Source organism: Dermacentor andersoni, chromosome 4, assembly GCF_023375885.2.
Source record: "Dermacentor andersoni chromosome 4, qqDerAnde1_hic_scaffold, whole genome shotgun sequence".
Lineage (NCBI taxonomy): Eukaryota > Metazoa > Arthropoda > Arachnida > Ixodida > Ixodidae > Dermacentor > Dermacentor andersoni.
The window spans coordinates 146427530-146454655 of NC_092817.1; the positions used below are offsets into that span (position 1 = coordinate 146427530).

Consider the following 27126-nt stretch of genomic DNA (forward strand, 5'->3'; position numbering starts at 1 on the left):
CAAGCTCCAGAGTGATGGTCCAGGTCACTTCCGGTCCAGCGGCGCGCTGCATACGAACTAGGAGGACATCTGTGTACCGCGGCAAAGGACCCACGCCAAGCAGGGCCGAGAGGCTGCCCCATCGATCGGCAACGATCTCGCTCCAATTCCGAGCGGTCGCCTTTGCGCAAACGGAACCGAAAGCGGAAATGCGCGCGTGCACACACGCGCACGCGCAACCTATTTTTAACACCGGCGACCACGCGCTCGCCGCCACCTTGCCTACACGAGCGCACGTAATACCCCACGTCGAGCAACGCGCACGCGCTTTCGAGACTCCCCCCGAGGCGCCGAAGGAGCTCTCCCCCCCGCCCCCCTCTTCGCTGCCGTAAGGGAGAGCGGAAAGAAGAAAACGTTCACTCGTCCAACAAGGTTGTCGGAACGAATGAACGAGCTACTGCACAATAATGTATGTAGTGCGCGTCCAAGTTCGGCCGGCGTGCTCGAGAAGCTACCGGGCCTTTGCGTGAACAAAAGCCGATGTTTTGGCGTGCCTGTGTTATGAGGAAGTAATTGCGTGAGTGCGTGCCGTGAGGCGGCGGGTGCGATCGCGCTCGGCTAATGTGCATTCCGCGCGCGGTGTGCTTCCGATGAACGATTTTTGGCGGCTAAGAGGAAACGAGGCTTGCCGGCTGATCGTTGTTCACCGGGAAACGAACGCAGCGCAGATTATTGTTTTCGTCGGAGACACTGCCGGGCATCTGACTTGCAGACGCCGTCGCCGAGAGGAGGAACGATGCGGATCCTCCTTATCAAAAAGCATCAATCTACCCACTTTTAACGTAGGTAGGTCTACGTGGTAGAGGGACTCTGTGGAACAAAAAAAAAAAAAAAAAACAATGGCGGACGAAATAGGCCGATTTGTTTCGGAACCAAAATTAGGTTGGTTCTGGATATCTCTTGGTGTCATTGTCGCAAGTCGTAAGGAAGGAGAGATGTGGGTGCGGCGGTTGAAAAGCATTTGTCGTTGGCCCACGACACAAGCCACACGATGCATCGATTTCCTTTAAGGAGTGAAGTGGTGGAACTCTATCAGGGCTAAAAACAACGCCGCCCATCTGAAAGCTGGGAAATGTATTGAGTTGTGTATTTTTCTAAGCGTTTCCTGTAGGAGATCGACCGAGCAATGAACTGGCAGCCTCAGGAATATGCGGGAATGGAGTTGCATGTACGTGACCCCGAATGCCGTAATATTGACTTCCCGACACGTATGCATACCTCATTGCCGCAGGTATCGGGAGCATTGCGTAACTTGTTCACGCTACGCAATTTCTTTCCCAGCACTGTCATCCAGGCAAGTATGGAAGGAGGACAGAACGGTAAGAAAAAAAACAACATAAGACTACCCAAACTTTAGGAAGGAACCGGTATGCCTATGCGGGCAATACTCGTACAGGTGCGGTAATAGTATACCCGGAAATACCTAGAGAAAGAGCGGCAACATGCTTGCTGTAGTGTTTACAAGGAACAGGAGGCCCTGTAGACTTTATGTGAGCTGCAAGAATGCTGGTGATTCAAGTTTTGTTGTAGGTGATATTGTTTTTTTTTTTGTTCATATCAAATAACTTGTAACGTGATCCAGCTACAGGCATGCGGAAAAGAGGGAACTACAAATCATTGTTGTTCGTTCTATGTAATAAAGTTAATTCTGCTGTTGATCCGTTATGCGGGACAACACCTCGGTATAACGTACGAGTTACAAATTATAGCCTATGCATCTTAAGCATTTTTCATGATTACAGAATTGTTTTATTTGCAACTGTAATGTAATTGTTGCAAGAACTAGACTCTTAGTAATAGCGCTTATTTTTATTATTCATATGCAATTATAAAGAAAGTCCGAGATGTTAATGCAACAAGTTACAAATATTCAATTTAAACATTTTGCAGCACAAAATATTTTACGCAACACGCTGCAAAATTGGACGCCACAACCAAGAAATAAGCTGTCATTACCAATAAATCCCAGTAATACTACAATACACAGACAAATATTTGTGCGAAAGTTCCAATGGGATGCATGTTTCATTTAGTGGAGTGAAACTTAATTGTGAAAAAAAAAGTGCTGCTCAGTATTCTTTTGATCCAGATGTCAACAAAAAAGGTGTTGACGAAAAATACATAAACATTAGCGGGGGATGAACTGCATCATCTCCTAAAACTCTAGCGAAGGATAAATGCGTGACTACGTCACGTAACAGTTGCTAGAGCCCTTGAGATGTTTTCTCAATTACGCCATAATAATTGCGGCGGGGCGGTGAGCTGGTGGTAAATTGTTTGGATCAATCTTCTAAAGAACACGCTCCTATATGATATACGTCATTCATTTGCGTTCCATGTTTTCAGGGCCTGTATTTGGCAAACTTGTGTCATCACGGTCAGCGTTTTGTTACCTCATGAGACATACCGCTATTCTGATGCGATCTCATGTAGTTATAAATTCAGAGACCAATTTCGTTGAAACGGGAGCTCAAGATCATTGTAGGCATTGTTGCGCTTGTGTTAGTACGAATGCTACATTCAAGAGCAGTTACCTCTCGTCGAAGTACCTCACTCTAGAAACACGCAAATGCACTGATAAGTATGAGGGATTCTGTTTCATAAACCGCAGTTGTATTCTACTGCACACGTCCCGCCACGCACGTATCAACCTGCCTCGCGCATTCAAGTTTTTTCACGCGACACATGTATCTCCTAATAGTATTATACGCTTATGAGCGCGAGTGCATAAGTGGAGGTTGGAGAAATAACTGAGCTATTGTTGCACTTTCAGATCACTGACTGAAAATTATTGATTTCTAGGGAAGGATAGAAAGAAACGGAAATACTCTTTGGAGTTCTTCATCAAGACGTGAAACTGTTGGCGTCAGTGCGACGTGAACTTCTTGGTATTACTTTGTATGTACATGACTATCTTGTCTATGAAAAGTGCGCATATTTATCAAGTTTAGCCCGGATATATATTGAGCGCCCTTGAATCATTTTCCTATTTGCAGACGACTAATAAGCGATGAAGAGGTGCTGGACAATCTACGACGTCACCAAAGCCCGGAACGGCAACTGGTAGTCGCTTCAGAACTGTTTCTTGTCATTGCACTTGCTCGTTTGCCGAGCCCTCTGCGGATAGTGTGATTTACCTGACCAAAATTGCATCACCGACATCTAACTATGGATTTGAAGTGAACATTTCTTTAAACTGCCTCTTGAAGCACACCTATACTGCATTTGGCACACAAGATCGCTTGTCTTTTACGGCCGCCTGCGCTGCTTGCCGTCAGACGATTCTAGGCCGAGGATAATGTGATTTTTCATGTGCCTTACCACGATCCAAGCGCACCTTACGGCCAAAGTTTAGCCAATGGTCTCTCCAGACATATGTGAACTTGCCACGTCAAGGTAGATTCACATAAAAACTGCCATTTTAACTTAGCAGCCTCCCTTGCAAAGCGGTGGCACCCGATCTGAATCGGTGATCGGAGGCACTGTTTCATCAGCCGCGAAGCTTCGTTTCTCGGAAACACGCATGAATTTACTTTGTTTTATGTGTAGATTATGTGCGAAAGATGGACTGATATCGCCCTTTCTTGTCATAATATAAGGTTGTGGTGTAGAGATACTAGCAGTAATGGAGGACTGGGCAACCATTGTACATAGGAAGCATACGCGAATATCTCAGCAAAAAGCAACAGCAATTTTCAGCTACTATAGTTATTCACAAGTTATAAAATACCGCTTAACAGTGAGCATAAGAGTGGAGACACAATGACTCCACTATTATTAATTCCATGTTTGTCAGCAGTAATCAAAGAGCAAGATTTGGTAACGTTACGTGCAATTATTAATCATTTCGGGGCCCGTCATTACTTGTGAGAAACATACTACGCTTCGCAACAAGTATGCGACTAGGAGAAGAACAAACAATAAAGGTAATCTATCAAATCTGATCGTTAGAAACTCTAATTTCATAACATGTCAATTTATTACAGCACAATGACATTCTTCCTGATATTTTCGAATGTCCATGCGTCGCGCCAAGCTGTAGGTATGCCTCTGTGCGATATCGAGCGGCACAAAAATGATCTTCAGATATTTCTTGGCCATATTTTACACCGTCATGATGACGAATTACGTGCGTGCTATAAACACACGCTGCTTCGAATGCCTTTGTTGCCGAAAACTCCTCTGAGAACTTTCTGCGTTTTATTGCCTGCATTTCTTATTTAGTCTTACGAAATCTGAACTTCTGACCCCACTCAGAAAATTTGTACTAGGCAAGGTTAATGGGTACTATTCAGGCAACTACTAGTTGGAGATGACATTCGCGAATGAAACAAGTGTAGATATTAGTTTCAGTAAATGATTGAACACATGAACACGCAAAGTCAAGGTAATCATAGTGACATGCCAAAAACTGAACTATAGGTTCAGTAGCTTTTCCAGGAAACAATTAAGAGTTCGGAACTTGTAATGACACTTTTGAAGCACTGAGGAACTGTCTTTACTTACGCCAAGTGGACCTTCATCATGAGAAAAAAAAAACACTCGGTGAATAAAAATGTCTGAAAGCGGAAATTGCAGAACACCTGGAGGGTCAACAACAAGTTCACAACGTAACTAAAAAGAAAAGCATACACTGCGGGCATTCTGATGATGTAAATTACGGGGAAGAAACTGGGAGGATTACAAAAAATTTTGGGACTGTCAGATTTCTGAACCACACTATATGCGACGACATGGTAGCACAGCCAAAGTTACGAGCACACGCTGGCAGGTGCGAAGCTTCTTGTTTCCTGTTACTTAATGCCAAGCATTGCCGACGTTTATCTCGTGGTTTACAGGACCACGAAATCCTGACGTGGACACCAGAAAGCTTAAACGAGGAAGAGCAAGTAACGGAACCCGTTTTCCTAAGCAATATTTTTATTTGTTATGAAACAAACCTTGGGCAAAAAGAAAAAAAAGTTGACAGTCACTTTAGGTGACCCTAAAGAGCATGAAGGCGAAAGCCTGCGCGCTCATGAAGCATTCCTTAAATTAGTCGACATTCTCATTCGAATCCGTTGTCACTTCCTGTTACTCGTCTTCTCCCACCAAATATCGGCGATTACAGCGTCTTAATTAACTCTACCATAATTAACTGTAACCTAATTGACTTCGCCATAATTATCATCAAAGGTCGTCGGTTCGAGTGTCTTACTTAACTCAATATTAATTAACTGTGACTTAATTAATATCTAAGGAAGTGGGTTTGACTCCCACCAAAGGGCGTGGGTTAGAGCAACCTAATTAGCAGCAATGGTTGTAGATTCAACTATCAATGGCGGCGCCATCAATTTGGCTACCATTGAATTTTGGTGCCATAAACGCCGGACGGTCAATTTTTTGATAACGCCGGACACCGGATTTTTCGACCCATGAGCAACTTGTGGCTTTCGCTTTAATAAAGAGTAATTGGTATGATTTATTCTGCGCTAGGGAGCTTCCATGGAGATCCGCAGTAAAAAAAAAAAATGTGTCCTTTGCAGAACGTATATCCGTTCAGCGGCGTAGTAACAGTGGGAGTAGGCTTAAAATGTCCAAAAACAGTTACTGAGGCAAATTTACTCGCTACAGCCGTACAAACAACTTCTAGCTGACCTCCAACTTGGAGCTGGTATAATGCTAGGTGAGAAACAAAAATAAAGGATTACTGATTAAAAAAAATAGAGCACGTAGGTTGTTGTCCGTTCGAATAAGATATACGTAAGGTAACCTTTATATTATCACCATTCATTATTACGTGTCATTGCAAATTCGGTGCTGCAATACGGTGTGGGGAGCACAGGGCTGCAGGCTTTCTGCGTACCATGCTGTTGCGATCAACGTTAGGTGGAACGCTTCCCTGGCTTCCCTGCATAGCCAATTGAGTGGTGCGCTGCCAGTTCCTCCATGACCTCCAGGTCCTCGTGTAAAAGCTCCTCCATGTCGGCAAATATCAATCCATGCTCCGTGAACCCGGCGCTAGAGGCTACGTGTTGGGGCGACAATGAGCAAAGGGACCGGCGTCTAGGAGCGTTCGGTTGCCAAGGCGGGTTGCGTGACGAAATGCTCTCTCAACTTTTTCCTTCCTCCATGCCAAAGGGCATCGAAAAATGTCAACCGATAGTACTAAAACTTACCTCGTGCTCGGACGTATCCCCCGTGCTCTAAAGTTTTCACCTCCTGTTGGGACGTCACTCCTTGCTTCAATCGCGTTGCGTGATGCTCCCTCCTAACTTTTTCCTTCCTCCATGGCTACGAGTCCCACTACGGTTTGTTGCTCTTGCAGATAACACATTCCGCGTCTCTTGAGACCGTCCGCGCGTCAGCGGCGCATGTGCGGACAATATTGGAGCAGAACAACCGCGATGGCGCCGACGGGCACGGTGCAAACGTGCCTAGAGCGTCCCTGTATAAAACAACAAAATAAAATGCATTTTGTTAAGTCACAGAAAAACATAAGCGTGCACGAGAGTGCCAACGCAGGCCGTTGAAATTGTCTCCGTGATTAAGAGACAAAAACGGATGTCGCCCGATTAACTAATGGCTTGTGCATATATTCGGCAGTCTATGAAAGAAACAGAACGGGTGACAAAAAAACGCGACCGTGGACTTTGGTGTCAGGGAATTAGGTGGACTGACGAGATTAGGAAATTTGAAGGCATTGCAGGAAGTCGGCTTCCGCATGAGCCAGAAGGGTCGCCTGACCGCCTCGCCTGCGAGCAGCGCTCCCGTGCTTCAGCACATGGTACCACAATCACCACCGCTACCGCAGTACGGTGGTACCGTACCACCGCGTGGATTTTAGAGCTGTGTTATAGACTGCATTGCATTGGGAATCCCCCCCCCCTCCCCCCCCCAAAAAAAAAGACGTGTTTGGCAGCCACAAGAAATGGCACTTAGTTCCCAAAGAGTGCGAAACGCATTAAATATCAGACACTGTTTACTGTGCTCAGGTGAACCCGTCGTGGCGGGTCGGGGGCTCTAACGCTGTGCTGCTGAACACTATATGCGGGTTTATTTCCCCACCGTGGTAGCCGCATGTCGATAAGGCGGAGAGCAAAAAGGATGGTGCTTTAGGTGTACGTTGAAACTCTCACGTGGTCAAAGTTAACCTGAAGTGACGCTTCGGGCCTGTCTCATAATCCATGTGTTGCCTATTTTAATATTTTGGTCCATACTGGTATTAGAGAAGTTTCTTGGTATTTTGCCTGATTTTCGCCCTTTTTGTGTCCTTTCGCCCTTTTTCTCTCTAAAATATGCCTTGTGGTTACTGCAAAAGCTTTAGCCGCATTACGGATATTCATTAAGCTCTACACCATGCAATTACCTACGGACGCCACAAAATATTAGGAAAGCCATTCAGAATCATGTGTCTTGCCATCGTGAATCTGGCCTCTAAGCGAAGATTGTGCATTCGTGTTCTTCCAAGCGAATTTTTCTGGTTTTCTCCTGCTTTACCAGAACACGACGTTGGAGTTTCAAGAACAGCTTTATTGCAAACAAAATGTAAATGCATCAGGCCATTTCAGAAGAAGTGTACGCAATTAAGTGCGAGTAGCCAGATAAGTAAGATAGTTGGAGAACACGATTATACATGCGTATTCCCTCTGTTCCAGGTGAGAACTATCTGGCATATGAATTGGCTGTGTCAACTTGAAATAATTTCAGGGCCTTATCTCTTCGTACTGCCAAATAGGAAGCTATATATTCGGAACTTAAACAGCCATCAGTGTTGTTATCCAAGCCACCTCAGCGTACTAATTCTACCTGCAGTGGCGCCGATATCCTGAGTGAAGCCAACTTTTTTATGCATAAAGCAGTGGTCCAATTTTATTGCCATAGCAGTTATAGGTGCACTACAGGGGCGGTATTCTGTAAGAGTCCACCTAGTGGACCGTTCATTTCGGCCGCTGCTGATTGGCTAGGGCCGCTTGTCTTCTCTCTCGTACAGCTGCATCCGATCAGCAGCGGTCGAAATGGACCGTCCACTAGGTGGGCGCTTCGCCGCTATCATCGTTGACGCCGTCGGCGTCGATGAGGCGTTCTTTACTGTTGATTCTCTATACTAAAGAGCTAGATGACACTATATTCAAGCGCCAAAGCTGTTCTATGGAAGTTTTATGGTCTTTACTGATTTATTCATAAGGATGCCAGTGATTGCTGCACACAAAACAAAAATCCCTAACCATTTCCTTCACCGCATGTGCCCTTTATCTTAAATGAATAACAATTGGAAATCATTATAAGGGCTTAAAATAGAAGGAAATTAGATTTCACTGGTACCTACGCCCGTGTTCTGTACGAATCTAATATTTCACTGGGCGCTCACTAATGCCCCGGTCCTTCTATGTGCAAGGACCTTGCTAACGCAGACAGTTTCCTGTTGGCCTCATGTACGGAGGTTTGATTTCGTCTCGGGCAGCATCGCTATTAGTATGCTACGTTTCAGACATCAGGCGGAACGCTGTGGAAGCTACGCAAGAAGTTTGGGAGCGAAAATGTATCACTCCGCGTATTCCGTCCATGCCTTGCTGCACGCCAAAGACGTATGTTCGCTCGAGCGTACACGTGAGGCTGCCGCGACGGGCTGCCAATAACAAAACCCGGAAAGAAACGTATTGAAAAACAATTTGACAAAGAACAACTCATTAGATAACCCTATACCACAGTTTGCTTGTTTATAAGGATTCAAATGTTTTTTTTTTTTTCATTCTCTACTGAGCTATAAAGAACAGCTTCGCACAATTACGATCAAAAAGATAAAACTACTCCGAAGTGCGAAAGCAGCCACTGCAAAAACTATGTCTCCCTGGCCTCCAGAGTTGCACCTGATGCCTGATATGGAGTACACAGCGTCGAGGTCCGACGCATAAAACACCGCTAGCGTTCTCAGACGCCTGGTAGCCTCCAGGACGCAGTTACTTCACTCCAACATGTCGGACCCGCATGTAGTTACAACAACGTCCGAGGAGTTCAAAAGCAGCACTGAACCTTGCTATATCTGTCTGCTTCGCCATTCGGGTGAAACTGGCACTTTTACATCCAAGCCGTACACCTCTATCCCCAATGCATCTGCGATGTCAGTGGGCAAACATGTCGGCCGATCCCGGAGGTTGTCCAATACCGGGCCAACCCGCGGCGGGGGTGCAGCAGGCCTCAAGCATTCCACCCCTAATAACATAAATAATAACTCGTAACAAATGAAACACGTCCATAAGATTTCCATATACTTTTCGTGTTTGTGCGTCGACAATAACGAAAGGTGAGCGTCGGCCGATGAACTTCAATACCAGGCCGACCCGCGGCGGAGGTGAAGCAGGCTGTAAGCACACCGCCCATAATAATAATAATAATAATAATAATAATTATAATAATAATAATAATAATAATAATAATAATAATAATAATAATAAATGAAATAAATAAATCAAGATGCATTGTTTCTACTCGCTGCAGGCACGTACCCAAGGGGAGCCCGGGGGGGCGCCGCCCCCCCCCCCTATATTAAGACGCATACCCCTCCCCCCCCTACCTCCCCACTCACGCCACCACTTCTCACAGACATTCCTAAAGTGCCGCCACATCAATGTTGAGACTTGACAGCTATTCGGCGGCCATCATTTTGCTGCCTTCTTCACTCCTTTTGGATGCCGGTAGTTATCGGCGCTCCCTGGGATGTGAAGGCCAGTTTCCTACTCGATTCAGTGCCCGGGCGATTAATTCGAGATGCATTCAGTTTTCGCCGTCTATTCAACAATCACGCGCATCGTTGTTCCTTCGTTAGTTCCACCTTCTTTGTTTAGACTGATCCAGGGACCAGGAAGCGGCTTCAGTTCGTTGTCAGCTGGTCTGTATGCACGTGGAACGAGTTGCGGCCAGAGAAAATGCCAATTGCGTTTAACTTTTCTTTTTGTTTCATTCTTTCCTCGAGTGACGGCTCGCCGCGACGCTAACAGACCCTCGGAACCATATACCCGTGATATGGATTAGATTAGGTGGAAAATAAAATAATGCGAGACAGCGTCCGTCATCAAACCCTGCAATAACCCTTAAACTCATAGGCAATATGACTGTCACTCGTTAACTCGTCTGGTTTTTCCCTAATTGTACAGCGCTTTTTTTGCAAACTTGCCAACTGGAAACAGGAGTCGCAAGGATTTGAGAAATTAAGCGATCTACTAAGGGAGAGAGCCAAGGCAACAGCCAAACTGGATGGAAAAGCGAGAATTAACAAATTTAACCATTGTTTCTGAAGCCATTTATGAATCAACATATTTTTATTTAAAAAGGAAGTAGAAAGAACGCCACCGGAAGTGGAGGACAATTTAGTTATCATTGGAGCCGCCTAACGTAGCACTTCTCTGCTGTGCTTATGTAGGTTTTTGTTCTAATCTTCCGCGGTGGGCGCAGTACGTCACGAGACGTACATTTGAGGGATCGCCAGTCGTTTGTGCGCAGGCGCGAGTGAGAGCGGGCGCGAGAAAGAAAATCTGGGGGCTCTTGTTCCTTAAATATATTACTCTGCCTATAGGCACTACAGAGGAGGTTTCTTTGAGCGCGTTGTGTTCGTTTGTCCCCAGACATACCGGCATTGCGGAGTGCGGTCGAAACGCTCAGCCGCTGGCTGCCCGCGCGGTGAGGTGTTGTATAAGTCGCGGGTCACTTTTTTCGTCGCGACGATAGATTGGATTTTTTACAAGCACTGTTCCAAGAGGGCAAATGTAACCGGCAAACGGAGGCCTCAGGAGAGCACCTGAGGTTGTAATAATTAAAGCAGGTGGCGCAGGATCTCCATAGCAGCCAAGGGGTAGCGGGGGGATCAAAGCTGGAAGCAGGGCGGCCCGTGGGTTGGGGCCGCGGAGGCCGAAGCGTGCCAGGAGGTGTCCGCATAAAAAATATGCCTTTCCGCAATAGCCTATCTGATACACCCCTCGCATGCGCAGGCCTCGGCGAGCCCCAACACACGGACCAGTCCGGGTTCTAAGCTTTGGTGTCCTCGTTGCCGCTTTGCTGTCCTGGAGGCGCCGAAATGCGAAATAATGCGAAATAATGACACGTTGTTACGATTAGTAAAAAACACGATTGAATAAATATAATTACGTCCAGCCGCCAACTTGTCATGCGAAGTTCCGCACTACTGCGCCCCGCGACATTTTTCAATATATGCTGCCCGGGCTCTACTACGGTCGCTACTGCTCCCACAGAAACATCTGTGGTTTTATTTACAAGGTACATCGCCGTAAGGCGCGAGAAAGCTATGATCCGGCACGACTGACTTAGCACGAGCGCCGCAGCAGCGAGATAGTCTGTCCAACGCAGCGGTCGCCAAATCGGTCGTCATTTTACATAGGACCTATTTTACAGCGCCGGCAGCCAGCGTCCGAGCGTAAACAAACTCGACCACTACGCCATGCCGGCACGCCTAGAGACAAACACCTACAACACGCGCTAGGAAACCACGTAAGAAACCTCCTCCGTAGTGCCTAGGCAGAGTCACTCATTCAAGGAGCAAAAACACCCAGATTTTCTCTTTTGCGCCCGCTCTTGCTCGCCCCTATACATTAACGGCTGGCGATCCATCGAATGAACGTCTCGTGAGCACGTCTAGAATCGCAGCTTCCTGCGCCATACGCGTTTGTACGCGACTGGCGGCCACGCATCGTTACGCAACTTGCCAAATAACAGCACGAGTCGGTTGTGGCACTTGTTAGAGCAGTAAACGAGGGATCCAAAATAACTGTGATTGTTCGGCAAATATATATTTCTGTATAATTCTTGCAGAGCTAATTAGAAAAGCACTACTATAGTCGGATACAACTTAAGTCTCCAATGAAGCCCCGCCCACGCCCTCATAACCGCCAGCCACTGTTCCTCCGCGAGGCTGCAAATAATTCGTACTTCAAGCTCTTTCTGTTACCCAAATAAAGCGGTAACTACAAAAATAAAATTATCAGTGCGTAATTTCATTGCCATTTGTTGGGCGTGTTGGTAAATTGAAAGCATATTTAGCGCCAGCAAACAAGGACGGAAGGGAAACGACAACACAATGCGCTAACTTCAACAACTTGATTTTTAGGAAGTACACCTATATAAACCATGCACAGTGGCGCCACCTCATGGTTTATATAGGTGTACTTCCTAAAAATCAAGTTGTTGAAGTTAGCGCATTGTGTTGTCGTCTCCCTTCCGTCCTTGTTTGCTGGCGCTAAATATGCTTTCGTAATTTCATACCTGTTTCCTTGCCTATTATAGGGGAATGGCGAATGCTTAATTTTTCATTGAACTGAAATAACATGCTTGCTTCGATACAACTATTTGTTGTGAAGTCTCACTTCAGTTGGCAGTGAAGTTTCATGAGTAAAATGGGTGCAGCAGTGAAATGAACTGCACCGCAGACTTTTGAAGACTCCCCACATTTTGTACATGTCTGTTGCACACCTCATTGCTTCCGCCGATGAAAAGACTCTTCAAGAACAGCAGACGCTCCGGAGCTATCAAGTACGACGCCATTTTGAAAAAGGCCGCATGACAACGATTTTGTTTGCTTCTATGATTGGCTGGTGGAGTTATCTAACTCCGCGCAGTCCGTGTGCCTTTGTTGCCAACTGCTGTTTTTTTTTTCATTTCTATTCTTTTCAAGTAATATTTATTTTACACTTTCGCTTTTTGTTCTTGGCAGTGATCTTTCTGCGCTTCCTTTCTGCGCGAGTCACTTTGACGTGGTTCTTTGTTTGCTAAGTAAAGGAGAGGTGTATCGCGCAGGCGTACCTGTAAAATACGTCTTCTTTCATTTCTCTTTTGTGGGTTTACGCGTTTTTATGGGGAATGGTGGGCGTTATTCACATTTGTACTACTAAAGGTACCCCCCTCATTTGCATAGAAAAGTTACCTTGGGTTGCCCCCCCCCCGAAAAAGAATCCTGGGTACGTGCCTGACTCGCTGATGATACTATAATCGTTTCTGAGCAGCATATGGACCTTCTAGTAGGAAACGTTGACATATACGCAAAGGACAAAATGTATGTACAACAATTCACCCTTGACTCGCAAGAGGGCAATGCCACCGACTGTGGGAATGATTGTGCCGTACTAACAAAAGACGGAATTTTGATATCCATTGTCTATATATCTCCAGGCACATCCAAGTGTGATATTGAGAAGTTCATCACCACGCCCTTTGCATGAGTTAGCAGTGATAAACTTCGCTTGTGATCATTGTTGGTGACTTCAATGTGGTCATTCAAAAACCAGACAAAAAGTGGTTCATTCAGTTTGTGCTAGAATATTTTGGTTTGAAGTGCCTCACTAATCCAAATTACTCAACTGCTCAACAACGATCGTGTATGGATTTAACTTTGGCCGAAATTCTGTCTAAGGTTGTAACTGAACCAATAAGTGTATCTCAAAACAATTACAAAGCTATCGTCACTACCATTACCAAATCGTGAAAATAAATACATGCACCCCCCCGCATATTAATATTAATATGTGATGTCTCCTTGCACATCAAGAGCTCCGAATCTGCTATTGTATAGACTAGGATAAATGGCAAGTAACACGTGATTGTTCACGACGATAGTAGTATCGAGCAAAAATGGGTTTATCTCCGAAACAGTTTCCCAACACGTTGAATCTTGGTTCTAAAACCAGTAACACAGAGATACACGCGGACCTGTATGTGTACGGCAATATAAACCAAGCGAGTATCATATAGAAAGTGTGAGGAAATTGTCTGTTTCCCTTTCCTATAAACTAAGGCCTTATCGTGCCCCTCCTGGGATGGTGGTGGACCGGTTTCAGTTTCTGTACATCATTTTCACGCCTGCAATTTTTTTTTTTTGAACTCCTTGCGCTACAACAGAGCCGGCCAGCAGTTCACGAGGAGCAAATCACATGATCCTGAGTGGACGTCTGATAAGATGCAAAAAAATACCAGTCGCTACATATATATTTATACACCGGGTGTCTCACGTAACTTGAGCCAAGGCTTTAAGAGTGAAAGGCGCGTCGGAAGCGGATGCAACCGAACGCATACTATACGCAATAGCTTGTAGTAACTCGAGCATTTTTTTCCCCATAACTCACTCATTGATTAAATTTATTTCCCGACTTTTTAATTATTGGCATAGAACCACAAGTAGGATACGCAGATTTGTAGAGGACCTTCAGAAACCACCGATCGAGTTGTTTCCTGTACGAGACGTCTCACGTAGTCCTTTTTTCGGGGTTGCAAAGAAAGCTCGACGAAATATGAAAAAGGTCACATGGCGCAGCGCTTGCGCAGCGGCGTCGTGCTGCTGTCAAGCGTGCGTTCGGTGAACAAGACTGGAGCCATCGCGTCTGGCGACGAGGAAGCGGCATGTGTGTTTAGAAGAAGTTAGTTGCAACCTGAGACGATGCGAACACTGAGTGACAATCACGGCACAATTCCACCAGGACGATAAGATATACGCAAAACGAAGCACTGTATACACGGCGCGTTTTCAAAGTAGTGTACGAGTCCTCACTCACTAACATATAACCACATAGACCCACGGAAAGGCATAGTTACACATGAACTAATTGTCACATGTTATGAAGTTTGTAGGCAGCTGGGCCAACGGCTCCCTTCGGATGACGGTGCAAATGCGTGCTGCTGGCCAAGAGCTGCGGAGGAGGGCAACATTGACGAATTCTTCGTCATTAATGAGAGGGTAGCAGTAGTCGTAATAACACCTAATAAGAGCTATAGATTAAAGGTAGTACAGGCCTACGCTTCAACGTCTAGTCATGATGATTGATGATGAAATAGATCAGTTTTGTGAACGTGATGAATTATCCATGAGATAAGGTCAAACTCAGTTTACTGTGGAAATGGGCGACTTCAATGCAAAAGTGGGGGAAAACAAACTGCTCAACAAGCAATTGCCAACTACGGTGTCGATTCTAGGAACACTGGAGGAGACATGTTGGTAGAATTCGCGGAAAGAAATAAGCTGCGAATAATGAACACCTTCTTCAGGAAGCGTAGCAATAAAAAGTGGACCTGGAAAAACCTTAATGGGGAAGCAAGAAATGAAATTGATTTCATACTTTTTGCCGATCGTAGCAAAGTGCAGGGCTTAGGAGTGCTAGGTAGGGAAAAGTCCATTAATGTTAAGTTAGTGAGGTCTAGCATTCACCTCAATATCAAGAGAGAAGGAGTAAAATTGATCAAGATGAAACAGGTCAACCTAGACGCAGTAAGAGCAAAGCAGACATTCAGCCTGGCACTTCCAAACAAATATGCAGCCTTAGAACAGAGAGATGAAGATGACATAGAGGTAAGGAATCAAACCGTAACTAGGCTGGCTTCAGAAGCAGCAATTGAAGTGGGACGTAACGCACCAAGGCTACCTATTGGTAAGCTCTCCCAAGTAGCGAAGGACCTAATAAAGGAACGACAAAGAATGAAAGTGTTCAACTCAAAAGATCAGACAAAATTCGCAGCACTGTGAAAACTGATCAACAAAGAGAAAATAAGGGATAGTCGAAATTTTAACCTAGGAAAGACTGAGGAAGCGCTAAAACATGTACGCAGCATGAAATCAAAAAGAAAACTTGGCCTAGGACAAGCCAAGATATATGCATTGAAAGATAAGCAGGGTAATATAATCAGTAATTTCGACGACAGTAAAAGCTGCGTAAAAATTCTATACTGACCTGTACTTCAGGATTCAGGATAACTCCTTTCGAAACAGTAATGAACAGGATACAGAGACCCCTTCTATAACTGGTGATCAAGTTAGGAGGGCCTTGTAAGACATGAAACGGGGAAAAGCGGCAGGAGAAGATGGAATAACAGTCGATTTCATCAAAGATGGAGGAGACATCGTGCTTGAAAAACTGATGGCCCTCTATACGAATTTTTTCTAGACTTCAAGGGTCCCAGATAACTGGAACACTGCAAACATTACACTAATCCACAAAAAGGGAGATGTTGAAACATTGAACAACTATAGGTGCCTTAAATTACTTGCAGTATTGTATAAAATATCCATCAAGTTAATTTCCAGTAGAATAACGGCTACACTGTAATTCAGTCAACCACGAGAACAGGCTGGCTTCAGGAAGACATACTCTACAATGGATCTATTTCACGTCATCAAACAGGCAATCGAGAAATCCGCAGAGCACAATCAGCCGCTCTATATAACTTTGATAAATTACGAAAAGGCATTTGATTAAGTAAAGATAACAGCAGTCATACAGGCATTACATAATAAAGAAGTACACGACGCTTACGTAAATATCTTGGAAAATACCTATAGAGGTTCCACAGCTACCTTAATTCTCCACAGGAAAGGTAGAACGATAGCTATAAAGAAAGGAGTCAGACAAGGAGACACAATCTCTCCAATGCTATTTACTGCATGCTTGCAAGAATTCAAGCTATTGAACTGGGAAGGCTTAGGACTAAGAATCAACGGCAAATATCTCAGCAACCTTCGGTTTGCAGATGGCATTGTCCTGTTCAGCAACACTGGGGACAAGTTACAACAAATGATTGAGGACCATAACAATGAGAGTGTAAGAGTGGGCTTGAATATTATTATGCAGATAACAAAGATAACGATGAATAGCCGGGCAAGGGAACCAGAGTTCAGGATCGCCAGTCAGCCTTTTGAGTCGATGAGGGAGTACGTTTACCCAGCTCAGTCACTCCCAGGGGACCCTGATAATCAGAAGGAAATTTAAAGAAGAACAAAAATGCGTTGTAGCTCATACGACAGACATTGTCAGATTTTGACTGGAAGCTTACCATTATCATTAAAACGAAAGGTGTACAATCAGTGCATTCTACCGGTGCTAACATTTGGGGCAGAATCTTGGATACTGACAAGAACAAGTTAAAGACCGCGGAAAGAGCGATGGAACGAAGATTGTTAGGCGTAACGTTAAGAGACAGGAAGAGAGCGGTGTGGATTAAAGAGCAAACGGGGATAGCCGATATTCTAATTGACATTAAGAGAAAAAAATGGAGCCTGGCAGGTTAGATAACCGGTGTATCATTAGAGTTACAGAATAGGTGCCAAGAGAAGGGAAGCTCAGTCGATGACGACAGAAGACTAGGTGGGGTGTTGAAATTAAGAAGTTCGCAGGCGCCAGCTGGAATCGGTTGGCGCAGGGACATCGCAGGGAGAAGCCTTCGTCCTGCAGTGCACATAAAATATGATGATGATGATGATGATGCTTATCGTAGAGGACACAACTCGATCGGCAGCTTCTGAAGATGCTCTGCAAATCTGTGTATCATACTTGCGGTCCTTAGCCAATAATTAAAAAGTTCGGTAATGAAACTTAATTATTGAGTTACTTGTGGAAAAAACTAAAAGTTGCCCCAGTTACTATAGATAAGTGTGAATAGTATGCGCTCGGTTGAATTCGTATCCGACGGGCCTTTCACTTTTAAAATCTTGGCTCAAGCTATGTAGAAGACCCTGCATATGCAAGGTACCTGCTATATAATTCAACAGCTAAAGTTACTCAAACCGTCTCTTACGTGCCTGACTGAATCATGGCTCAGAGTATTGAGAATGGCAACTTTTAAACAAATGTCATAAGAAACAATGTTCGCAGTGCACGGCTTTTACCTTAAATCTTCACAGACTATTTGATGGGCAAAACAAGAGCAGTTCCCAAATCCTAAATGGATGCAATTTTACTGGCACGGCTTTTTTTCTGACAGTGTAGTTGCCCCTGTGCGATGTCATTAGCGGCCCTACATGACGTGTTGAAGCTTTTCAGGGCGCCAGAAATTCGCACCAGCACATGTCGCGTCCGTGCTAGTCCGACCCGTGTATAGTTAGAACACCCCATTCAAGAAAGTTCAAGGGTCACGCTAAACCTTGCTATCGCTGTCAGTGTTGCGTCTTTCGAGTGAAAGTGCCAATTTCTCGTCGCTGCGCCCAAGTTTGTGTTTCTGTTACTTTTAGAGGTACTGTCCGTTAATACAACATACTTTTTCTTTAGTTACCTGAAGCTTACATATAAATATTACCTAGCCTTAGTCTTATTCAGACAAAAGCAGCCTCCGACCACGATTGAACCCGATCACGGTGCGTTGGTTGCATATCAGTCTACAGCTATTGACGTTATTTCATTTAAACCCAGGCCGGTGACGTCAAGGTCACAGCTAGGCCTGAAACAAGTTGCTTCATTTGAACGCATTTTATTTTGTTGGCAAACATATATACGCGTTAAGTAGTTTTTTTTGTTTTCTGCATAAAAAAAAGTTTGTGGGTGGGGGGGGGGGGGGTTAATTCACAAAATTTATTCATCTATAAGGGCCCCTTTTTATTGAGTAGTCCCTATCAATAATGATATGCCCGACATCATGATTGGCTGGCATACGTTTTTGCGAAGTATTAGCTTAGAACTTTTCTTGTGAAGATGAGCCTAGATGTATAAATATAAACCGAACCACCTTGGAGTTCGCACGTGCATTCTACAGCTTAGTTTATAATGACCAAGATACTAGTGTAAAAAAATCTATCGAATAGCAACTTTGACTCGAGCAATAATAAAAAGAAACTGGTCTACGGGATTTCCCGCACTTCTTAAGGCCACTTGTGCACCGCGTAACCACAAGAATGAATCTGTAAGAAGGCATGCGTATTTAATCGATACCGAGCCATCTCTAGTGCAGATACCACCAGTGCCATGTGTACAAGCGAGCAAATATTTCTCGGACGTTCGTAACAGGCGAAATCAGCACCGTTCTAAAGCAAGAGAAATTCACACAACCAGTGACACGAAAGCAGCAACCTCGAAACAGCTGGTTTCTCGCGTCGCAGAGCACGAGTTATTTTGAATAGCTGCACGCAACGCGGTCACAAAGCGGGGGCGGAAACCCACATTTTACCTCCGGAAACGTCCGCTGCCTCTTCCTCATCTTCTCCTCAACCCCAAACTCGGCAGCTACTCAATACACGAACGAAACTGGACCATCGCTGCGGAGGTAGGGCCGGGGGGGACAAGGGGAAAGCTCCAGACAAACTCGCCGCATGAGAGTTGCCGACCGGACCAAAACGCGAGAACGGGATACCCGTTCCGAAGGAACATAGAGGCGCCTTCGTTGCGTGTCAGAGGCACGCGCAAACGAAGCAGAAAGAGGAGGACCGAAAATTAAATGAAAAAAAAAAGAAATGACAGAAAGGACAATCAGTGAGCAGCAAGCACCCACTGGTTGGCCGGAGGAATCCAGACCGACGGAACGATTGCCGGCAGGCGGCGCGAGGAACGGCGTCAGCGTAACTTCACTGCAGACGTTCGGCCGCGGTGCGCACGCACCCAAGACAAACACCGACAGCCAGCGTTCTTTCGCTTTCTCGTTCTTCTGGATTCCCATTCGTTACTGCGATCTCTCCACCGCCACCGGTCTCGTTCTGGGCGCGTCCCCGATGCCGCCGTCAAACCGGAAGGCGTCGGACAGCACACGGGCTGCTGCGATAAGGGCCTGCTTGCCCCTTCCCCCCTCTACGCCTTCCCCTTCACAACTTTCTCTGCCTCGTTCGTGTGTATTACGCGCCGGCAACGCGACGAGCGAGGGGCGAGGGAAGGCATAAAAGAGGTTAGCCTAATGCCACGCATCGCGGTCTCGAGTCAGGGGGAAAGAAAAACCACCCGCGGAACCCAGCGTGCGGCCATTCCACTCGAAGACACCAACGTCTGCGGTGAGATCCTCCAGAACCCTGTCGACCGGAAGCCAGGTGCGGTCGCGAGGGCGCCACGTGTAGTGTGGACTGGATAACGCAGTGAACAGCTTCGTCATTCGGCGACTGACATTCCGGAAGAGTGGACTTGCTCTTGTAGACATTTACTTTGCCTCAGGAACGCGATGGTCTGGAACAAGTACCTCGTCCTTTTTTTCATCCTCCTGTTCTTGCTGATGTTGGTGCACTTCGCGGAGCCGCACCATCATCACCACCATTTGTGGCTGATCAAGCATAAACTGAAGAAGCTTCTCGTCCTCAAGCATCTCAAACAGTGAGTAAACGCGCAAGCACCTGTGGGCAGACAAGTCGTATTTGGGAACTATAAGAGGCTGGAAGTGTTTCTGCTACAGAAACAGGTTCGCTATATATGCAACCTAATGCTGTCCAATGTAAGTAAGTTCCATGTGCCTTAGATGGAGAAAGACTTCAGCCGCTGCATAATATAAAGGCAGAGACCTAGGGGTTTGTTGGGTTTCCTTAGAAATTGTGGATCATGAGTCAAGGGCGAGGCGCTCACGCTATATAATCCTGAGCTTTTATATTTCTCAAAAATACTGTACCGAATGGCACGATTGCGCTTGGAGAGGGCTTCGGTGGGTGACGTAATCGCGATTTTTGCTTCAGTCAATCGAAACTTGAATACAATGATTAAGATACAAGAAGTTTATACACATCTTTCTTGACCTTCGATTTAATACTACAGAAAAACTGAGTACCGACGTTAGACAGCACTATCCCTGCGCCTACCCATGGCGTCGTCGTATCTGTATTATCCGTTGCTTGCCTTATTCCTGCCGTCTGTCATCCGCTGTAGATAGCGGCTCACGGATGTTTCTAATGCCGAAGCTGCAACAATATTCATCAATACTGGCAACGTCAAGCTAATTAAAGGGTCAGCGTTTTCTGTTTACGGCAACAACTGTCATTCATCAGTTGATCTTTCGATTCGCTCTAATACGCAGTGCACTGCTTCGTCCAGTGAGTGAATCAAACGTAGCCCAACCTAAAGATTAATGTTTCTCTAGAACTTTATCAGACGGTGTTCACTAGTGCATAGTATACATGTGCACTGTGCGAAACAGTCAAAATCGCTGTAGCTTTTTGTTGTTGTTGTTGTTGTTGTTGTTGTCGTTGTTGTTTTCGTGTTGGCTTGCTGGCAAACAAGAGGTAGTGATTGATGGAGCTTATCTTACCAGACAACTGAGGGGCTATAAGAGACACGGCGGTTGCGGGTTATGGGTAATTTCGACCATACGAGCTTCTAAATGTGGCTTTATACATGCACGTCACGTCAGTAGTCCTAGTCTGCCCCCATCAGACCCCATCCAGACCCAATCACATCAGACCCAATCGACCCCATCACCTCACGCGGAGGAGCGGAATGTCGTAGCCACTAAGCCTCTACGGCTGGCCGCCAGGTGGACTCCTGTTAGTTAGCAAGTAGGAAGGCACAGAAACATAACGTTGCGTGTTCCTCCGTGCCTGTTGCCAAATGCTGGTGCAAAATATATATTCTTGGACACTGTAATAGCATTGATACAGTAAACATTTGTGTCCGATAGTCATAGCATTCAAATGTTATACAAGGGCCTCAGGCAATACCTCAGGCAACCGAAGTAGTTATCCTACCTTCCGGACTTCAACAAAGATTTAAAGAAGCTGTCATTACCGCGCGCATCGATTTCTGCGCAGGAGTCGGTAGCGTGGGGAGGTAAACGGATTTTCGGTGACAATAAGCTGTAGCACTATTCAGTAGCTCAGTGGATATTCCACTGTCAGAATATGTCATTTCTCAGTAGCTGCGCTTATTGTTTGTGACATTTTGTAAAAAGAAAGGCCTTGGGGGCAACTTATTTATGTCTGAAAGAGGTAAATAATACATTGCTTAGTAAGCTTCCTTGTCGCATCACGCGTTAACAAGAAATGAAAGTATTTACCGACATTATGCCTCGAAGTGCGTTAATTTTCTTCAACAGTCGACTGAATTGACGACTGAGTCGGTTACGGACGTACAATCGCCTCAATGTGCGCTATCACGCGGAGGCCGTGGTCGAAAGGGCACAATGATTGCATGGCGGCGCCAACATACGAAATATTGGTGAATAAATAGAGGTTTTTGCAACGGCGTTTATTCCTTCAATTTATATTCGTTTGTCGGCCCCGCTGCGCCGTCTTGGGGCTTCTTCAACCACGGCCAGCTTGTTGCAGCTTATATTGAACGGGACTGCGCAAAAAATAAAGAAGACACATTCCTCAGTTTTTCTCAAGGCCCGTAATCTTTTCAAGGCTTGGTGCGCTTGTCGGTGCTGGTTGGCACACCAAGAATTAAACCTGTAGTCAATTCATTAACTGTTATCACTATTCGGATTCGATTGATCAAATTGTACTGCTTTAGCCGAACGCTTAGAAGGCGTATAATAAATGTATAAAACGTATATTATTAACCCTTCCAGGTGTTCCTTTCTTTTTGTCGAGTCGGTACAGATTCTCTAGCTACGAAGCAGAGTGTTCCACACCACAGTAGCTCGTAAAAAAACGTTTCGAATGCTTCTGCAATATAGGGAATGCGGCCTAGGTAACTACTACTGGGACATGTGTCATCCTAGCCCCTTTAATAGCCACTTGGTCATGGGTTGTTTGTGGCCTAGTGCATTCTTCTATCTGGTTAACGTTTAACAGCGAAACAGACCAAAGACATGACGAGTATAGGAGACGCACACGTTTTAAATGCTGAAAAAAAAAAAACAGCCTCAGATATCTTCGCGTCCCAAATGCCCCTGCGCAAGACTACAAACTCGCCTTCGTTGTCAGCGTCGACTTCGTTGGCGCTTTGTCAGCGCTTTTTCAAGGCTTGAAGAGCACTCACCGCAAGTGGAACTCAGTTCGGTCGACAAGCCGTGAGAGCGGCCGCCACCTGAACCCCGGTTCGCCGTCACCACGTGAAGATCCCACTACAGTTACAAGTTGAAAGTAATCGCCCGGTTGCTTCACTTACTCGTCTAGCTCTTCGGCGGTTGGCGCTGTTGAACATTCACTATGATATTTAAATGCCGTGTAGTTAGCTACGGTACGCACAGTCTCTATCGATGCAATGATATAATTACGTAACAGGTTACCAAACCGATATAGTGTGGTTTCTATACGTTCACTGCAAGTGTTCGTGTTTCTGTCCGGGCAACTTTTTGCTCCGAACATTAGTCAAAACTAACTTGCATCTAGACAGAAACATAATTTCGCTCAAATCACGTAGTCAGTCTCAGAATTTTAAGCTGCAACTGCTGGTTATGGCAGAGCCGCCTAAAGGAGAACTTTTCAGCGTTGCATTTAACCGCGAGCGAGTCATTGAGACCAACTCTCAACGGATGGTTCGCAATTACTCTTTCCTTTTCTTTTTTTTCTTTTTGAGGCCAATGTGTACGCCTTGAAATAAAGCATTAGAGGGAAAAAATCATGCAGCCACATGGACACTTAAATTGAGATGTCAACAATTGTTCCACATCGCACAATACGTAAAGGAAGCTAGTCAATGCCAACTAGGTCAAATGACATACTACGATCTGGAAAGAAGAAAAAAAAAGGCAGAAATAGAAGGTTTGCTCAGTCAAGGACGGCGGCAGTCACTGAAGCGAAAACAATGACAAAGGAATCAGTGTACACAATCTTAGGGAACTATATTCCACCTTCTATTTAGGTGCGTATTGAATGGAAATGAAAGTGAATGGACACCAGCGGTTGCATTCAAGCGCAGTATATGCGGCACCACTCGCGACGTGCTAGTTGGCTGCAGCCGCTTAGCATTCGCAGGTGTTCTGAGTTTATTTATAGTTGCTTCCTCACTGAGTGTCTTCCGACTCGCGAAAGCCCCTCCCCCCTCTTCACAAACACACACGCACACGAAAACACACAGCTGGGTAAAATATTCCGCGTTTAGTAATGGAGTAAGGACAACCGTCAGGGCTATGTATAAGCGCTATCTCAATTGGTCCCAAAAGGCTATCCCAATTCATCCATGCTGTAGTAGAGCCTTCAATACGCAAACATTAAAAGAAAGCAGCAGAAGTGGGTCATATGGCGTATGTGTAAAAAGATGTGCAACTTTCCTAATCTCTGTTGCACAAAATAAGCTTGTTCTTACTAAAATCGCATAATTTGTCGAGAGGCGTACACTGCTAATGTTAATAGGCATACAATCCCGGAAGTAAGCCCCGTACGCGTAACTTCTCATGCAATCTCGCGTTCGGATTATCAGCGTCACTTGTAACGAAAGCGGCGGTGATTTCCGTGGTATGGAACTAAGAGCCTATAAAAACTACGCATGGCAGGCGAACGTGCAATTCGACTAGGCTGCTCTATCTTGATTAGCATCAATCTTTGCATCATCGTTTCCGCGCTTAACGAGGTCAGCTATGCAACGCGCCCAAATCCCGCTCGAACCAACGTTGTCTGATAAAGCGCACCGTTGATGCTCGTGCCGGTGCCCCCATTTGTTGAACTAGATCGATAAGGACCTGCTTCTTTGGAAGCGCAGTATTCTGGGCAGCAGGGCTTAACCAACACTAGTGCCGGTTACGACCAGCTTCCGAGAACTGCATTTGTTGGTGACGTCGAAGCCAGAAACGCGGTGTCCCCATTTTTAGTTACACTGCTGCTGCTCGCGCGCCTGGGATAGCCTGGAGATATTATGCATGTGGTTACCTCGTTCCTCGTACTTCTTCTGGTGTAAGGCTGCATCGCGCCCATTTTTATCCATTCCTCCCAGCATGCACGCGACCACTTTTGCTTACGGTTAAACGTGACCGCCCTGTCGTCTACAGTCACGCATAGCGGAGCTGTCCCAGTATGGTGGGTGTGTCGTACAAAGAGAAAATAAAAACAAATTTCAACGCCCGCGATGTATAGCAACACTGGTTATTGCTTTACAACGAGATGATTGTGCAGGGAAGTTGGTTCCACACTCGTCTCGAAAAGTTCTGCTTTCCGTCAACGTTTCCCGTCTCGAAGATTCATGGGACGTTCATAACTCAGAGAGATAGCTCAGAACTTTCCCTTCCACTAAATAATAAAAGATGTGTCCCTGTACTTAATAGTTTTTTTTTAATGTTAGATCTAGCTGTCCGAATAAAGTCGTTGCCGAGTCTGTACTGCAGAATTTCATATTGGAAAAAGTTGTATTGAAAAGGTTGCGCTCACTACTGCTGAACAAGACATTGTCGGCGTTTACACTATGCTATCTTAACCACTGTGTGCGCGATAAGTAAGGGGGCGCGGGGTGGGTGGTGGGGGCGCGAGAGAAAATCAAATCCTTTTTTCACACATCAATTCTTTCCCTCTTCTTTCTGCGAAACTAAAAGTATTTAGGAGGGCTGTTTCTATACCACTTCCAAAACGTGTTGTTCAACCAAAGCATCACAACAGCTAATGTTACACATAGAAATATGTTAAAGGTGTAAGTATTGGTTTGTAATTTAACTTTCGGTACAGATTTATTGCAAGTGCCACAAATGTCTCACAGTGGCACTGAAAACAGCACTATTCTTTTTCTTGTCTTTCAAAGAGCCATCAGTACTGCACGTTTTTTTTTAAGGGGCGTGTGCGTGTGTGTATTTGGTGAGGGAGGGGGGGGGTTGGTAATTGGCTTCAGCGGCTGTATATTTAAGACTAATCTCATGACTTACGCTCCCAAAATGTGAGCATTGATTGAGACGTCATTCTAACAACAGTTTTAAACCCCTAATATTAGTGCAGCGCTATAAATTTCGGAGGCCCGGTACCACCGGCAGAAGACAACGAAAAAAAGATTTACCCACGATTACGATATTCCCTAATGCAAAAGTTGCGGTCAGCTCTATATGTGTTTTCATTTTGCCGTATATTGGCTGGCATGGACAATCTATCTCGTGCGGCACGTTGCAAACGGAGCGGAGTGTGGCGCGACTGCCTCGCTAATCGGAGATCACGAGAGGCGGCGCGTGGGTGACGTGTGGGCGCTATTTACAGAAGCCGCTGCAGACAGACCTACGCTCATGCAGCGCTTTCCTTCCGTACAGACGACGCGCCCAACGTACTCTGGCACCATCTCGTAGCCACCGTCGCCGCAAAGCCGTCTTGCGCCGCACTAGCTTTCCTTCTCGCGCTTTGGTTATGCCCTCCTCCTCCGCTTTCCGCCTCATGGTTCCGCTAGACCCTCCTTCACCGCTTTCCGCCTCGCGCTCTCTTCACTATCGCCATCTTTCATCTCCCGCTGCGCTCCGCGTTGGCTCTTTCATCCTTCGCTGTGCTCGTTCCCTCGGCTACGAGAAACAAAGCCCACGCTCGCCGCAGGAATGGGCGCCTAAGGGCTGTGCTCTAAACATTTCACATTTTGTACTATCTCTAGTTAAAGGAATCTATACTTCTGAGCATTTCTGCAGGGCTTGCAGCGACCACATACGCCGCAGTAACGTTTCTTTTTTCTGTATCATATGAGAGCGCAACAACAAATGAAAAAGAACGTTATTCTACTTGCTAGAGCGCTTTAGGTATCTGTAGAGGAAGAGAGAGAATGGAGGAAGGAAAGGCAGAAAGGTTCAGTAGTTACGTATCTGTAGTTCTACTATCATGTGCTGGGCGAGTTGGTGTCACTAAAAAAAAGAAACAATGAAACAAACGCACATGCAAGAAAAATACAGCAGACAGGAGAGATGCGTGCGTCCAGCATTCGTCCTGTGTGTTTCTTGTTTATTGCGTAAGCGTTTCTTTCCCTGGTTTCTGTCTTAACTTATGTTGTAGTACCGTGTACAGTTGATGTCCATCTCAGAAATCTATAATCTACGTCATTGTTAGCCTGGACATTCTACACGCACTTCTTACGTTTCAGCCTCAAGAAACTGCACCTATGGCACCACCACGGCTAGACGTCTTCGTGGAAGCCAATGCACACAAAAAATTTCGCCATGAACTTCACTTCATCGCCTTTGGTGTCCGCGCTGCCATGAGGCCAACCGCGCACAAACAACGGGACGCGGATGGTCATCGCCTGCCTAAGGAACTTGTAAATCACGACCTCTCATAACATGACTTTCCCTCCTTGATTAAATATTACTCACCCTCAACACAGTGTCCTCGTTATTTTTTTTTTCTTGTATACATCACAGGAAGGATGCAAGCCAGTCAAGCAAGTAGAAAGCCAACGCATGAGTTTCTACGTCATCTCTACTCTGAACACCGCTCGGTTGCGGGAAGCTTGCCGTGTACTCGCCTAAAATCCTCAGTCGCTTGAAAGGCGCGTGTAGTGGCTATGAAGTTGTGCTGTGGAGCTCGAGGTCGTGGGTTTGATCCCTGCTGCGGTAGCC

At 45.6% G+C, this 27126-nt stretch overlaps 1 long non-coding RNA gene across 1 annotated transcript; it reads left to right on the forward strand.

Moving 5' to 3' along the window:
* Nucleotides 1–18745: 18745 nt before the first annotated feature.
* On the forward strand, nucleotides 18746–26886 carry LOC129386543 (uncharacterized). The gene is made up of 2 exons (XR_008613901.2): nucleotides 18746–20066; nucleotides 26652–26886. It is a non-coding gene; the product is annotated as an uncharacterized lncRNA (long non-coding RNA).
* The last annotated feature ends 240 nt before the right edge of the window (nucleotides 26887–27126 follow it).